A 17,038-nucleotide genomic window follows, 5' to 3' on the forward strand; every position below is an offset into this window, starting at 1 on the left:
GCCCCACACTCCTTTACTTCTTTATTTTCCAGCACCTTCTAAATTCATCCCCCTCCTCGTGGTGAGCAAAAAGTGCTGAGGTCCGCAGAGTGAGCGACCCTGCTTCTTTGACGTCCGAGACACACGACAACCCACTGAGAAACCCTCTGGGAGAAGGCTCAAAGGCTGGGCCTTTGTGGGCACCTGGCCGTGGGTGTTGATTTGGGGGCCAGAATGGCTGACCTTTCAGAACTTTTGAGGCAGCTGATATTCATTATTAATCTTTTAGAGGCACTAAAGCTTCTCTAAAACCACCTCCTGAAGTTAGACCTTCCCTTGGTCTTCCCTCAGTGCTTACTGGTTTATGAAAATGCATTAAATCAGGAGTCATTCTGCTCCCCTTCCTACAAAAAACGTCCCACTCTCTCAGCCCCACTGATTGGCTGGCGATGCTTCTCTTCATCAACCCCAAGACAGCAGCGGAACCTCCTGCACGATCCGGCATCTCCCCCTCCTCCCCACTCCCCGCCCCCGACCTGGTCCTGCTCCGTCCTCTTGAATTTAAACCTTTAGCCCTGCGGTGACAGACAGCAAGTTGGAAGGGGAAGGGAGGCGGTGCTATTTATAATCCGCCGGAGTTCACCCTCAGAACACGGCCATTTTTTTCCAGGCCACCTGCCAGAGCCCACATTCCCCAGGCTCCATATATGGGCCTCCCCACAGGCCCCTGTGGCCACAGCCGCACCTCTGAGGGGACTCAGGCAGCCAGGCTAGCCAGGAAGGTAAGGCCGGATCTGCTTCTCCGGGGCCTGCGAGGAGGCCAAAGCCAGCTGGGCAGCCTGGCCTCCCCACGGCGGGGTGACCTGAGACAGGCAAGGAAAGAGTCAGGAAGCCTGGGGTACCAGCCTGATGGAGCTTGCAGGGCGGCCGGCTTTCCCCCCAAGGCTTGAATAAGAATGGGGAGGGAAAAATGTATTCTCCCTATAAAACATTAGATCACCCCATAGTTTTGCCAAGTGGTTTTCAATTGTTTCCACTGCGATGTGACTGAGGTCCGTGGCGGCCTTGCCAGCCCCCAAGGGCTCCGAAAGCTGGATTTATGGATACCCTTGGATTTATGGATACCCTTGGATGGGCAGATGGGAGGGGAAGCCCAGGGAGGGTGGGCAGGCCAAGGCAAGGGAGCAGGGCTTGGCCAAGCTGATACTTTCTGCAGGCTCTCAGCTTTGATTAGCATATATTAAGGATACAGAAAGAGAAAGGCGTCTGGCCTCTCCTGGGCATTTGGACACAAACACCCAACTGCCCTCGGGAAGCCAAGCATGGCAGCAGCAAGAAGGGCCTGACTGGTTGAGCTGTCACTCCGGGCTCTTCTCATCTTGCTTCTTTCTGTGCTGATGCTCCTGGGACCAGGCTGGGGCCACAAGTGGGTGGGGCATGGCCCCACGGAGCAGGAGTCCTGGGAACCCTCCTCTAAGTTCATGTGGGCAATTTTACTTCAATGTCTTAGAAAGCATCTCCAAACCTCCTCCAGAATGGTCTTCAGGGGACACAGCTGTACCAAACCAAGTTCAAGTCCTTCCTCTGAACAGCTTTCTGTGGTCATCTGGCTGTCTCTTCCTTAGGATGGAGAGCATCTGGTATTGTGATGAATGGTTATTGTTAATATGAACGGTTTGGCTTTACTGAGGGCTACTCAACACCAGCCATTTAACACACAGCATCTCATTTAACTCTCATTCCCAGCTGGTGCTGGTGGTAAAGAACCTGCTTGCCAATGCTGGAGACAAAGGAGACGTGGGTTCCATCCCTGCGTCGGGAAGAGCCCCTGGAGAAGGGGACAGCAACCCACTTCAGTATTCTTGTCTGGAGAATGCCACGGACAGAGGAGCCTGGCGGGCTACAGTCCATAGGGTCACAAAGGGTCAGATACGACTGAAGCGACTTAGCACACACACACACACCTCATTTAACTTCCATGTTGCTTCATCAGTGAGGAAACGGGGGAGCAGAGAGGTTAAGCACATGTCCACCCTGAAGTTGTCCAGCTCCTCACTCCCAGCCTCTCCGCTGTACACAGTGGTTCCTATCACTCCTGCTTGCCATCTGCTCTGTTGCACTTTATCCTTGCAGGTGGAGACCACTGTCTAAACCCTGTCTCCTCTTCTCTCCTCCCAGAGTCAAATGAGACCCACAGAAAATCTTTGCTCATGTGGCAGTCCTTTGGCCAAGACACCCTTTACCTTTGAGCTCTTTTCACCCTGGGATGGATTCCTGAATCTCTTGACTCCGTGGCCTCTGTCACCCACCCTGAGGGGCCACACGATCCTGCCTCTGCGGAGGTCCCAGCCATCCCTACCGTTCCTCTTTTGCCTGTGACAAATATGGGACTGGCACTTCAGCAGGGGAAAAGCAGCAGCAGGAGTTGATCAATTCCTAAGCAACGAAGATCCTGTTTTCATGCAAACGTCCTCGGCATTAAAACAAAAACAAATTCTTCCTAGGGCGCGTCCTGGATGCCAAGTCTTCTTGCAAGAAACATTTTGAAGCAAGGTTCTGCGCCTGCGTGAGAGTCTAAGGGGGGGCTGGGAGGAGAGCTGCATGCCAAGCACTGTCTTGATATGCTTTCCTTTTAAACTTGCAGCCACTCCATGAGCTAGCCACAGTCAGATCCGAATTTGACAGATAAGGAAACAGAGAGAAATGAGGGAACGTATCCAGGGTCAATCAGCCGGCGAATGGCAGCCAGGGCACGTGACCAGGTCTGCCTGAAGCTGTATTGTTTTGGACAGGGACACAGGTTATCCACTGCGACTGTGTTCACCTTACAGAGACGAGGGGGATGACCACGAACATCTCAGATGACGACGGGCAAAATCTTTTTTTTTTTCCCTTAGTGTGCTTTTCCCATCACATAAATAAAAAGTGTGCTTTTCCCATCAAATAAAAAGAAAGGATGGTGCCTGGATACCATTTTTCTTCTTACAACAAACCAGTTGTGGATGTGAATCTGGATGAAATGTTAGAACTGACTAAATACTGTTGAGTCTGTGATGCCTACAGAGTGCTCAGAGCATCCTGACCACTTGGTTCTGGCCACACACGGTTTCAGTTCCTTGTCTCCGAGGCTAACAGTAGATAAAGGGTGACTGTGAGAGATGTCACAAAGCAAATCAGGGCCTTTAGATGAATGACAGTAAGTGCCCTTGAGTTCTGAAGAGGTGGGGAATCACTGAGGGCTTCCTGGAGAAGGGATTTATTCCAACTCAGAGGTCTCCTAACAGATCACTGTGACCTGGTCTTACAGGAGCTGGGTGCCCACCAACACCAGCTCTACCAGAACACTGCCAGGGTCGCTGGGCTTGCCCAAGGGTTACAGCGCCCACAGGGCATCTAGCCTCCAGCTGGCCCCAGCAGCTTTGTCCTTTGGAAGTTCAAAGGCAACACACATCGATGGGTTCGGGGCAGACTTCACGCGTCACTTTTGGTAAATGATCATACCACCAGGATTGCAGCTCTTTGGTGCTGCCCAACCATCAGGCACCACCCCCTTCCTGCTGATGCTGTGCCCACAGCTCATGGTGCAGCCAAGACTACAGCTCAAACTTCTTTCCTCTTGCCTCTGAAACCCTCTGTGAGCCCCCCTTTCTTACACTGAGGAGGTGATCACTGGCTTCATCACATGCCCAGAAGCAGCCAGGCAGCTGGGATTGGGAGATACAGAGAGCAGCCTTCTTAAGGTAACCTAAAAGGGAATCCAGGGCAGGGAGGAACTCCCTCCCAGTGCTACCACAGCAACTGGGACCAAGCAGGCAAAGGTCTGGTGCAGGGAACAGTGCGTAGGCAAGTCTGGCAAAAGAAGAGGGCCCATAAAGGGGCTTTGTGGAAGTTAAAAGTGACAAGAACCATCTGAGTGGAAAGAGCATGGACTCCGTGTACAAAAGACCTGGGCTGGCATTCAAGACTGACTGTCCCTGCATCAGGGGTTGAGAGCACTCCCCGGTATTCACGTTCTCCTTTTCTTACTAGGCAGCAGCTAGACTACATTTCCCAGACTTCCTTGCAGTGACAGGTGGTCATATGACAGTTTTCTGGCCAGTGGAATTTGAGTAGAAGTGATGCAGACCTGGCTCCTAAAAACCTCCCACTTGGGGCTCTCTCCTTTCTCCACCCACCCACTGAATGGAGAGAGCTCCCAGGACTAGAGGGAGACAGAGCCACAAGAGGGAAGGAGCTTGGGTCCCTGAATCACAGTGTGGAACACGGCCTGCTGGACATACATGCTGACTTGTGGTATGAGCAGAAATGGACTCCTAAGTTGTTACACCATTAAAATTTTGGGGTTGTTACAGCTGTTAGTTGAATCTGACTAATACAGACTTGCATTTACCATGTAACCTTTGGATGAGTTTCTTAACCTCTTTAAGCTTAGATTTCCTCATCTGCAAAATGAGAATTAAAAAAACCTTCCTAAGAATGACTGGATCTACATTTGTAAAGTTCCCACAACCCAGGGTGCATTATGACTTTTGCGAGCCCTAGGCACTTTTGCCTCTGCCTGTCAACCCTTCCTATGTTAAAAAAACTCAAAACCCATAAAAAATTAGGTTTTAATGTTACATTGATATAAAGACAAATACACTCCAGGCTGGATTAACCGTTATGTTTATTATTATTTATTATTTTAGTATTCAATTTTATATACATTATGTTCATTTTTTCTTCTAATTTTAAGTGAAGTTAAAATGAAACATTTTCTGGGGCCCTAAAAGTATTGTGGGCCCTGGGCACCATGCCTTTTGTGCCTAATGAAGAAACTGATCCTTCTTACTACAAAGCCTGGCTCCCGATGCATGCAATAAATGATAACTATTATGGGTATTTAAAAAATAATAATAGGAAGATGGAGACATGAAATAGCCACAAATGGTTATGAAACCCTTTTCACACACCTCATTTCCTCCAGTGCTCACATCCTTTGTATGAGATGGTTTCATCTATATTCTCCAATGAAAAGAAGCAAGGCTCAAGGAGATTAAGTGCTTTGCTCAAGAAGGGTAAGAACATCCACCACTCAGCGCTTTCTGCCTGCTGGCTCATGCCAGGCACAATGCTGGACACTTGTTTTACTTTATCACTTTTAATTTTCACAACCTTGTGATGAGATGGGGCTTCTGTCATCCCCATATTACAACCGGAAAAAGAAATCAATGTTGAGGACAAATGAGTGAGCTGAGAATTGAAGCCTTCTGGTGCCATGTCTAATGGTCATTCTACCAGCCACCTTTCCATCTCTTGAGAGCTGTACCCTGAGCACTGATAAGTGGCCTTGCCTGTGGAGGGTGTCAGCCACCCCAGCACCTCCTTCCACGGCATGGAGAAGGGCCTGCTCAGGGCTGACATCCAGACACATCATGCCAGGTTACACTTGGGCTTCCTCATTCTCTACCCAAATGGACTCTTTCAAAGGTCTAATTATAGTGACTTCTATTTTCTTGTAAATAATCACGTCTGTCATAACTGATTTCACTGATCCAAGGCTCCAAGTTGGCAGCCTTAGAGGTCTGAGCCAATGTGTCAATTATGCCAAGTAGGCTGTAAGCAAAAGTTGCACGAAATTGAAGAGAGAGAGAAAAAAAATTAGTCGCAGGCATATAGATGGTGGGGACCAATACGTGCTTTTCTACAACAGCTACATCAACACAAACTCCTAAATGTGGCAATGGTGTCAATCTCTCACAAACCTAAGTTAGTAAAACCAAAACAGCCACCCAGATCCCAGGGAAGGAAAACGATCTTTTTAGTAGGGACTCAAGACTGAGCGACTTCACTTTCACTTTTTACTTTCATGCATTGGAGAAGGAAATGGCAACCCACTTCAGTGTTCTTGCCTGGAGAATCCCAGGGACGGGGAAGCCTAGTGGGCTGCTGTCTATGGGGTTGCACGGAGTCGGACATGACTGAAGTGACTTAGCAGCAGCAGCAAGCCTAGAAACTGGTTTCTCTAATATTTTTTTGAGTCTAAGGTGATGCCCCTAGGAATTTGCTACAGCTCTTTGTGCTTGTTTCCAGGAAGAAAGACAGGATGCAAGTCTCTCTTGTATGAAGGACTCCCATAGCCTTAAGGGCGATGGTTTTTGAGTGTGGTTGTTTAGCCAGCACTGAGTCATAGCTCAAACGCTGTCTCCATATTTTGGTCCAAGTCTCTCTCCACCAACCTTATCAGTACTGTGACTAAGCAAATCATTTCACCTTCCCCAGTTCATCTCAGCCTTCTCATCTATAAAACGGTGACAGCCTATAAACTTCACAAGGCAGAATGACATAATGACCATGTGTGACAGTCTGTTGGAAACTGTGAGTGAGGCATACATGTTAGTCATCATCAGCATGATGAACACACCAGATACACTGAGCCCTGTTTTCAATCCATCACGATGGTTTCTTTCTCTTCTCAAATGACTCTAAGTAGAAACAGTCATGCTTCAAGTCAAAGCAGGGATGGGAGACGGGATCTGCTTGGGACTTCTTTCTTTAGGAGGGATTTGAAAATCATCTTGAAATTAAGCTCTGAAAGTCCCTGTGTTGACGTGAAGTCAGTGTGAGCACCGTTCTGCCCTCTCTAAGCCCTGGCAAAGCAGCCATGGAAACAGCCCAGGAATCAAGAGATTTAAGGGAGCAAAGACCATCCCTAGCTGAGTCCAGGCGCATGGTTAGACCTGGAGTAAGGCATTGCTTGTGGCTGTTGTTGTTTAGTCACTAAGTCATGTCTGACTCTTTTGTGACTCTGTGGACTGTAGCCTGCCAGGCTCCTCTGTCCATGGGCTTTTTCTGGAAAAAATACTGAGTGACTTGCCATTTCCTCCTCCAGGGGATCTTCCTGACCCAGGGATCGAATCTGTGTCTCCTGCATTGGCAGGCAGATTCTTTATCACTGAGCCACCAGGGAAGCCCCAAGGTACTGCTTACCCACCAGCAAGCCAGTGGCAGGAACATGAAAATGGCAAAGGATAAGGAAGCAAGAGGATCCATTTGGCAAGAAAGAGGTCAGTCTTAAGCCTCCTGGTTCCCCTTTTGGACTGTCTCCGATGTATTAGTTTGTGGATGTCCCACTTTACATACAACACTGTGGGCTGAGCGCGATTCTACAGTGAGGTTTGTGACCTGGGGAGAAGGGCTGTTATCTGCTCATAGACTGGACACCACTCTATCAGTGCTGTAAAAAGATGCTTCTACAGCCTTGCTTCCACAGCTGGTCACTCCTGGATCTGCAGTCCATGGACCCGTTTTCCACCCAGACTCTGTGATGCCTCCGGGCTCCATCCCCTGTTCCCCTGCTGTTCTGTAAGTTGCTAGATTTGACTCCTTCTCCCTGTCCCTTGAGATCTTCTAGGGTACCATCACCCAATGTGTTCAACTATCGCTCTCACTCCCAGCTTCGTGTTATCTCTGACCACAGAGAAATGATAGTGACAGCCGCCTAGATGCTTTGCAAGGTCTCAGGCTTGGGGCCCAGCCCTCTTCGGACCTATGTGAACCCGTTTAGTCCTCAAAAGAAGCCAACAAGGCAGGTGTTACTATCTCCCATTTTACAGACAGGGAAATTGAGGTTTTCAGAAGTGAATGGTCTTTACGTGTTATTGTAAGCTTGTAAGCAGCAGCATGAATTCAAAAGTCTAGACTGAATAGCTTCTAAGGCAAGCATTTAGGTCTTCATTTAAGCCATAGATAAACATGTGGATAGAATGGGGTTGAGTCAGAGACCCCAGGCTCACTACCAGGAATCTTGGTCCAGGCAATTTCATTCAGGTCCACTGGCACCCTTTGGGGTGGTCATTTAACCTGTAAACTTCTCCAAAGGAACCATCCAACATTTCTCCAGCATGTTATCAAGTAGCTCACGAGTGGCATTCTCAAACACCTTAATGACAACCAAAGATGCCTAATTGTGGCTCCCCTCAACACACACCTACTGGCTAAAAAGCCATGAAAAAACCTGAAGTTAATCAGCCTCCACCTGATCCAGGGAGTCCAGGAAGCTGGATCCCAGCGAGCACCGTTGTGCCCTCTCTGCTGCTGCTGTTTAGTTGCTAAGTCATGTCTGACTCTTTGCGACTCATGGACTGTAGCCCGCCAGGCTCCTCTGTCCATGAGATTTCCCAGGCAAGAATACTGGAGTGGGTTATCATTTCCTTCTGCAGGGCATTTTCCCGGCCTAGGGATCGAACACACATCTCCTGCTTAACGGGCGGATTTCTTTACCACTAAGCCGCCTGGGAAGCCCCTCTGCCCTCTCTAAGCTCTGGCAAAACAGCCTTGGAAACAGCCCAGGAACCAAGAGGTTTAAAGCAGCTAAGATCACACTAGCTGAGTCCAGGTAGAAGGTTAGACCTGGAGTAAGACATTGCCCACCAGCAGGTCAGTGGCAGGGAGGCGACAATGGCACAGGCTAAGGGAGCGAGACGATCCATTTGGCAAGAAGAGGTCTCAAGCTGGCAGGTTCGCCTTTCCCACTGTAATTCTGGGGCACTGGCGGCACTGTGCAGAAACAGCAACCCCCAGCAAGCCTTCCTGAAGCATCCGGGCAATACTGACAGAGAGCCGTCAGAGCACACAGACATCAACAGCCTGCACTTATGAAGCTCCTACTATTTGTCAAGCATTTCGTGTGGTGCTGACTTTCATGATCTCTTAAAGTGCTTTAAAATATATATATATATATTTTTGCAAAGAAATACTTGCTTATGGTCAAGAAATCAAATAACTACAGAGGTTGATCATAAAAACCACCAGCTTATAATACAAATTAGCCACCCCGCAAAAGCAAATCTGTTTTCCAGTTCTTTTGGTGGTGACTTCTCTGAGTGCAGGGTTTCTCTTAACCTTCCAAAAGACTGATGATGCAGACAGAATTATTACCTCTCTGCACAGATGATGACAGGGTGGGGTAGCCTCGGGTCACACAGCTGGAAAGGGGTGGAGCCAGGAGTCAGACTCACATCTGCCTCCCTCCAGGGTCTGCTCTTAAAATTTGAGGCTCTGTGGCTGACACATCTGGAGCCGAGTAAAGGATGTGGCTCAGGTCATATGGGCCCAGGATGGCTCCTAAGGTCACCTGTTGTCCAAAATCACATGTGGAAGACACAACTAAATGACATCATGGGATTACACACATGAGCTGTCTTTCTTCCTGGGAGGTCTGTTTTCAGCTCTTCTTTCTAGTCTCTCTGGGCCTGATCTCCTCCAGCCACTTCAGACATCTCTGCCCTTTCTGTTATGATACAACGGCCAACGTGACATCACAGGGCGAGTCTCTGGGACCCTTATATTCCTCTCCAGGAACCTCATATCTTCCTGTCTCTTATCCTAAAAGATAGCCTGTGCAGCATTTATCACCATCTCCACTGGGACATTGCAAGAAAGAACCTTCATGAGGTTCATGAAGAAATGGCTTTCTCTGGTTTCATGCATTTGCAGTGGAAAGCGTTACAATATGGACAATATCTGTTGATAATACAGCTACTGGTTAAAAGCACCAACCCAGACTAGTCAGGTTCCAATCTTAGTAGTGGCACTTGCTCACTAGCTTTGGTAACCTGGCAAGTTATTCCTTTCTCTGTAGCTGATTCTTCAACTGTAAACCGGGAAGGAGTGTAGTGAGAATTATGGATTATGAATGACGAGGGTTAACAGATGAGAGCTCTGAACTCTACTGACCAGAACCAGGGCTCCAGGCATACTATTGTTATTTATCAGTACTGTTGTTGTTGCTGAGCGTCTTGCAGTTTACTCAAGGTGTCAATACACATCGTATGGTGTCCTTGTATCTAAGAGGAGTAAGGACCGAAATGATCGTATCTCTTCAAAGTATAATTATTACTCAGGGAACTCAGACTGGGCCTCTGTGATGACCTAGAAGTGTGAGATGGGGTGGGAGGTGGGAGGAAGGCTCAAGAAGGAAGGGACATATGTGTACCTAAGGTTGATCCATGTTGATACATGGCAGAAACCAACACAATATTGTAAATATCCTTCAATTAAAAATAAGTAAACTAAAAATAGTGTAATTATTAGTCCCATTTTACAGATGAGTAAGTAGAAAAAAAAGTGACCTGCCCAAGGGGGCAGGATGGCACAGAGTCAGAAGCAGTCATGAAGACGCATTTAAACTTTCCTGCTAAGGCTGGGTATCTTTGGGTAAATCACTGTACCTCTCTAAGCCTCCTTTGTAAAATAAGGGCTGAAGCCAAGGCCTCTCCACCACTCTCTAACAGAGAAGTGATCAGCACTGCAGTTGAAAGGTCTCCCAAGTTCCCAACATCAGACTCTGGACTTGAATTAGGCGTCTTCCACTTACTACCTGGATGACTTTGGGCAAACTGTCTAGTCTCCTTGGTCTTCGGTTTCCTCATTTGAAAAATGGGGCTAATAACAGAACCCACTGTAGAAGGTAGTCATGGGAATTGGATGAGAAAACCCTGCTAACATCTCAGGAGAAGACCTGGCCTGTGGGAGCACACGGCGAGTGTCAGCTGTTGTTCCTAAGCCTCGGGTGGCCAGCCTGGCCTCCTACACCCTATAAACCCTGCGTCGTGTGTATTAGCACCATGAACTTGCTCCTTACGGTGAGGTGCCCGCTGGGCAGGGCATCACCTGTGGTTTCCAGGTGGCCGCAGGCAGGAGTGTTAAATTCTCAACCTAAATCCAAAAGCCACCTCCAAGTGCCTAACGTTTCACCTCGAATGGAAAAACCTACTTTTCTGTTTCTGCCTATAACACTGATGGTGGTGTTTTGCTTTCCTTCCCATACAGTCTGAAAATCCTGAATAAATGGCAGAAAGAATTCGCTGAGTCAACAGTATTAAAACTCTTAGGCGTGAAGCATTTCCTACATTACCAGAAGTGTAAAGGGATGTTTTGTTAGGTCACTTCGTTCATGTCTGACTCTCTGCGACTCTATGGACTGTGACCCGCCAGGTTCCTCTGTCCATGGGGATTCTCCAGGCAAGAATACTGGAGTGGGTGGCCATGCCCTCCTCCAGGGGATCTCCCAACCCAGGGATCGAACCCGTATCTCCTGCATTGGCAGGCGGGTTCTTTACCGCTAGCGCCACCTGGGAAGCCCCACGAAGGGATAATATTTTCAATTATACTACTCAACACATATGCTATTGAGGGCCACATTGCCATTATTTGTAGTTAGCAGGAAGGTGGTTCATTTGTTCCAGTGGAAACTATCTGAGCCGCCCAGGGGCCAGGCATAGCCCCACGCTTTGATGATGCGATGACGATGACAATTATAGTGGCAGCCCTAGCAGTTAGCCCTGCACTCACCAGTCACCTGTGGTGCTGGATCTCCTCCCTTTCCCCTGCAGGCCCGCTTTCCCCCCTTCACCCTGCTCCGTGACCCCGTGGACTGTCTCAGTGCGGTCCTTAACCACTGTGTCCAGGTGAGTGGCGTCCCACTGTGGGATCCAGAAAATAAAAAAAGAACTCATGCCTCAGTTTTCCCATCTGCCAACTGGGTCAAACAGTAACATTTACCCCATGAATGTGGCTTAAATGAATTAACATGTTTAGAACAGTGCTGGCCATAGTAAATGTTAGTTCTTACTAATCCTTATTATCTGGAGGAAGAACTAACATGGCCATTCTGCTCCAGCTACCCTGCTCTTGAGTTCCAGAGGCCTCCTGCCCCATGAGGTGTAGAGGAGGCAGGGGCCACAGCTGTTGCTAGCCCAGGGCTTCCCCGTGTCTTGTTGGCCCTGTGTAAGCCTGCCCACCCGCCTGTCAATAAACATTCATTAGCTCCCCTTACCTCCCCATTACCTGCTGGGACCCTAACTCAGACACTTGTACATACTGTGTTTTTGTTTTTTCAGTTTTTCAAGAATTTTCTCTAATGCTTATAAACATCTCCCTGCCTCCCACTACCCACTGATGAAAGAAGCATTATTGTGCCCATTTTTAAGGATAGGAAAACTGAAGCTTAAAGTTCAACCCAAGCCCCACAGTTGCTGCTGCTGCTAAGTCACTTCAGCCATGTCTGACTCTGTGCGACCCCATAGACGGCAGCCTACCAGGCTCCCCCTGGGATTCTCCAGGCAGGAACACTCGAGTGGGTTGCCATTTCCTTCTCCAATGCATGAAAGTGAAAAGTGAAAGGGAAGTCGCTCAGTCATGTCCGACTCTTAGCGACCCCCTGGACTGCAGCCCACCAGGCTCCTCCGTCCATGGGATTTTCCAGGCAAGAGTACTGGAGTGGGGTGCCATCGCCTTCTCCAAAGCCCCACAGTTAGGAAGTAATTAAGCTGAGTTTCAACTTCAGGATGAGTTTTCATGCCCAGGCGTGGCTTTAATGCCCAGTGTTAATGGCACATGCATGCCTGACTTCCCCAGGGTTTACAGAGGAAAGGTAATGACAGTCTTGCAGCGATGACTACTTTGACAGGAGTAAGAACAGTGACCCTGGCAAAGGGCCAAGGGCACCTGGGACTGGACTTAGTCAGAGAGGGCTTCCCAGAGGAGGTGATATTAACCTGACTCATAAAGAGGCGGGGGTGGGGGTTATTCCAGAGGGAGAGGAACTGGAAGGCATAAGGGTTCAGAGGGAGGACAGTCAGAGAGGAGGAGCTTTATCAGGAGCTGCAAGCAGTTCCAAAGTCCTGAAGCAGAGAACTCGAGGGGGAGGTGAAGAAAAGAGAGGGGTATTTGTCCTGACGAGGAGGAGGTGTGACCCCCGAGCTGAAGCTGGGACCTGAGACATTTTGGTGCTGATGCTTGGACAGGAAGTGCTCTGGTCATCCTCCCATGATGGCCAGCTCCATCAGAACAGAACGTCTTTCTATGTCAAACTTAGCCTGAAGCTCTGTATGCAATATTATTATTCTTTTATAGCACTCTTGTAAACATTTGTGTGCTTAGTCACTCAGTCGTGTCTGACTCTTTGCAACCCCACAGACTGTGGCCCGCCAGACTCCTCTGTCCATGGGATTCTCCAGCAAGAATACTGAAGTGGGTTGCCATGCCCTTCTCCAGGGGATCTTACCAACCCATGGATCAAACCCGGGTCTCTTGCATTGCAGGCATTGTTTACTGTCTGAGCCACCAGGGAAGCCCCTGCATTCCATAGGTGCTCCATAAATGAGACTGAGAACTAAAAAAAGAGAATGAGAGTGGAGAGCTGTTCCTTTGAGCAGATGTTGCCCACACCCCGCCCATGTTCCCTTGTCCTTCCCGCTCGACTGCACCGCAGCCTTCCTTCCAACTGCCGACACCTGGGTTTCCTTGCTTGGGGTCTCTGGTTCCAGGTCCCCTTTGCTTCCTGATGGGCGGCCTGAAGCACAGAAGAATTGGCTCCCTGGGGAGTACCCCACAGCCGTGGCTGATGGAAGCTGGTGAGTAAATACCACACAGGTCTCAGCCATCAGGTGGCCAGAGGTCCCCATGGGATGAAGTCCCAGTTGCCCTCAGTGGTAACTTTCTTGAAAATGCTCCAGGTCCCTTCACTTCTCAGATAAACAGCATACATCTAGATTTTTGTCTTGGCGGGGGTGCTTCTGGGAAACCCAGACGAAGACAGTCCAATTCTTGGTTTCACAGAATGAAAGAGTACAGAATTAAGGGACTTCAGGGGTAGCCTTTCATGGGCAGGAAACAGAGTCAGTCGGTGGTTAATGGCAGACACAGGATCGATCCTACTCGCAGGCTGTGTGCGCAAGAGAATTCAGGATCCTTTGTTCGAGCCTCAGCTCTGGATGCAGCGTCATGTGCTGGAAAGAATGTGGGCTTTCGAGAGAGGCACACCTGGGTTAGAGTCCAGGCTGGGCCACATGCAGGCAGGTGGCCCCTATCAGCAGTTATGCAGTACCTCGGTTTGTTCATCTGGGAAATGGGGGCCACACTTACTATGCAAGGTTGTGATGATATGCAAGTGTGAAATGTAAGTAAGACACCTCATGGAGAGAAACTAGGTTCCTCTCTAGAGTCTTTTAAGGAACTGCTTACTCTAAGTTTTAACTGCCGTTCACATACCTCCAGTCTAGCAATGATAAGGGCAACCTTATGTTTTTGCATTTTTGTGCCTCCCAGGGGACTGGAGGTGCCTAAAAGATGGGGGTCACGTTTTGCTCAACTTTGCATTTCCTGTATATTTAGCACCACACCTGGCACAGAGCAAGCACTTCATGAACGTTTGTCGAACATTTACTTTTATTTGAAGGATAATTGCTTTACAGTATTGTGTTGGTTTCTACCAAACATCAACATGAACCAGCCATAGGTCTACCCATGTCCCCTCCCACGTGAACATCCCTCCCACCTGCCTCCTCCCATCCTACCCCTCTAGGTTGTTACTGAACCCCAGTTTGGGTTCCCTGAGTTGTACAGCAAATTCCTACTGGCTATCTATTTTACATATGGTAATATATGTTTCTCGGGTGAATATAATGTGCTTCTGGGCTGTGCACCAGAGGGATCCAGTGGAAAAAAGAAAAGTAAGATCATTTCATGATACAAATGAACTTATTTACATAGAACTGAACTGAAAATAAATATAAACAGAAATAAGTAAATAGAAACAGACTCACAGACTTAGAGGACAAACTTATGGCCGCCAGTGGGGAAAGAAAGGGGGAAGAGATAGGGAGTTTGGGATGGACATGTGCACACTGCTATATTTATTAATAAAATAGATAACCAACAAGGACCTACTCTATAGCACAGGGAATTCTGCTCAGTGTTATGTGGCAGCCTGGATGGGAGGGGGGGGGTTGGGGAGAATGAAAGTGAAAGTTAGTTGCTCAGTCGTGTTGATTCTTTGCGGCTCCATGGATTTCCTACCCGGCTCTTCGTCCATGGAATTCTCGGCAAGAGTACCCAAGTGGGTTGTGGATACATGCGTATGTATGGCTTGAGTCCCTTTGCTGTTCACTGAAACCATCACAACACTGTTAATCAGCTACACTCCAATATAAAATAAAAAGTTTTTTGTTTTTTTTAAAAGTAAGATCATTTTTTCAGAGAGTGAAGAGGGCCGAGATGAAGATAAAACAGAGGATGTGATTTAGCCTGTGGTCCTCAATAGAAGGGGAAGAAAGGATGGGACAATTTTGCTCCCTTGAGACATCTGGCAACACCTGGAGACGCTTTTGAAGGGAACTGGAGGGAAGGCGCTCCTAGTACCAACACCCTGTAACGCACAGGAGGCCTGTCCCCAAGGGTCACCAGCGGCGAGGTGAAGAAATCCTGCTGTGGGGGGATGACGGGGAGCAGAGAGCACCTCCCTGTGCAGGTGACAGTGGACTGAGGTCCAGCCCGCTCCCGGAGTGGGCGAGGAGGAGCACAGAGTGTGAGCTGCGCCCAGAGCCACCGTCACAGCCTAGCGCAGAAAGACGCCAGATGGTTAAACCGCCAAGTCTAGCTCACGCCCCCTGCGAGCTCTCACACCTCTGCTCCGGGGTGTCATTTGGGGGTTGTTTGCTGGGCTGGGCGGGGGAAGGGCGAGGGAAATCCGGTGGGGGCTTTTGCTTGGCTGCTTTCACTTTTAAGTCCCCAGAGCCCGGAGTCCCCACCCCCTTCCCAGGCTCAGAATCGGAAAGAGGGAAGCAGAGGGTCTTCGTTCAGCTGGACCGCTTGGAAGCCCCCCACCTCCACCTGTGGGCTCCCTTCCTCCTCTCTCCGAAAGCATCTCCCGTGGCCTTCCCCCAGTCCCCCAAATGCTCCAGCTGGTGGGCTGGGGGAGAGATTTCTCTGGAGACATCCTGCTAGTCTCCCATAGCCCTGGAAGAAGTGATTTCCCAAGAGAAACAGGCATCAGGCTTCCACGGAGCCGTAAATAAACAGAGCATTCCAGAGGCCGAGGGCCGGGAGGGCGGCCGGCAGGCCAACTTTCCCCCTTCACCCTCACTGAGCCGGCCCATTAACTTTTCGAGCAGGCACTGGGCCCTGAGAGCATGCCAGCCCCGCTCCCCCCCCACCCCCTCCCACCAGCTGCCCCTTCTCTTCCCCTTTTCTTCCTTCTTCCCTGTAAATCTGTCCCAGGCCCACCGCCTCCAGAGCTGCACACAGCAGCCTTCCCGCTCCACACACGAGGGGGCTTCCCGAGGAAACGTCACACCAGTTCCCTGGGCAGTTTCTTAACGTTCAAGGCTTCCAGAAAGATCTGAGTCAACAGGCTCCGCTGAGGCAGCCAGGGTGGCAGCGGGCCTCTGACAGGCAGCCTGACCTGTAGAAGCACTGCCAGCCCAGGGCAGGCAGAGGGAACCCAAGCGCCAGACCCCTGCGAGGAACAGTGACCCCCAGGCTGTGAGCCCACGTCCTCTTGACGAGCAGGGACCCTGTGGCCAGAGAGGGAGCGGATGGCCCCTTCAGAGTCAGCAGGCAGCTCGAGACCCCAGGCCTCCCGACCCTCACCTGTGTATGGAATTTCTTTCAGGACACATACTCGTGCCAGAAGAGTGGGAAAGTTCCACATCGACTCTTCCAAACGGGAAGGCAGAGAAGGCTGGGAAGTGGCAGCCACCTTCCTCCAAGTGTGTCTCTGGGGTTCGGAGGACGCAGCTGAACAGCTCTGCTCCCTTAGTCTGTAGAGTTCTCCTCTGAGCTGAAAACACCACCCTCGGTTCCCAGAGTCCCCAGACAGCAGCCCCGGGTCAAAAAACCTGCTCGTGAGGACAGCTGTCAGACCCAACTTCCGACACTCCATTTCACAAGAAGGGGGCATTATGGGGGAAATGTGCTGGAATATGTTTAATTAATTGTTTTGCTAAAAATGACAACCTGCCCATGCTGCTCTGAGAGTTTTATTACAGACAGCCAGAATGAAGTAGGCAATTTGCAATAAGTAAACCCTCCCTGCAAACCCAGGGGCAGGAATTTTTCTACGCATTGTTATTTTCAACCACCAATGTCTAGTCTTTTCATTCCTTGAAAGCCTTGATTTACAGAGTTGGAGGTCTACAACGTGGAACTTCTAAAACAGACTATCAGCCGTAATGTCTATTTTCTGCTGTTAAAGTTGGTTACAAATACCTAGGCACCAGCAAAGAAAAGACTCAAA

At 49.4% G+C, this 17,038-nt stretch overlaps 1 protein-coding gene and 1 long non-coding RNA gene across 2 annotated transcripts in view; one reads left to right on the forward strand and one right to left on the reverse strand.

The window, feature by feature from the left end:
* The window catches only part of ZHX2 (zinc fingers and homeoboxes 2), a 179,886-nt gene that overhangs the window by 141,212 nt on the left and 21,636 nt on the right, over positions 1–17,038 (reverse strand). The gene's annotated exons all lie outside the window — the stretch shown is intronic.
* LOC139186885 (uncharacterized) lies at positions 623–2,933 on the forward strand. Its single transcript, XR_011570564.1, has 2 exons — positions 623–761; positions 2,158–2,933. It is a non-coding gene; the product is annotated as an uncharacterized lncRNA (long non-coding RNA).

This window comes from Bos indicus, chromosome 14 (genome assembly GCF_029378745.1).
Source record: "Bos indicus isolate NIAB-ARS_2022 breed Sahiwal x Tharparkar chromosome 14, NIAB-ARS_B.indTharparkar_mat_pri_1.0, whole genome shotgun sequence".
NCBI lineage: Eukaryota > Metazoa > Chordata > Mammalia > Artiodactyla > Bovidae > Bos > Bos indicus.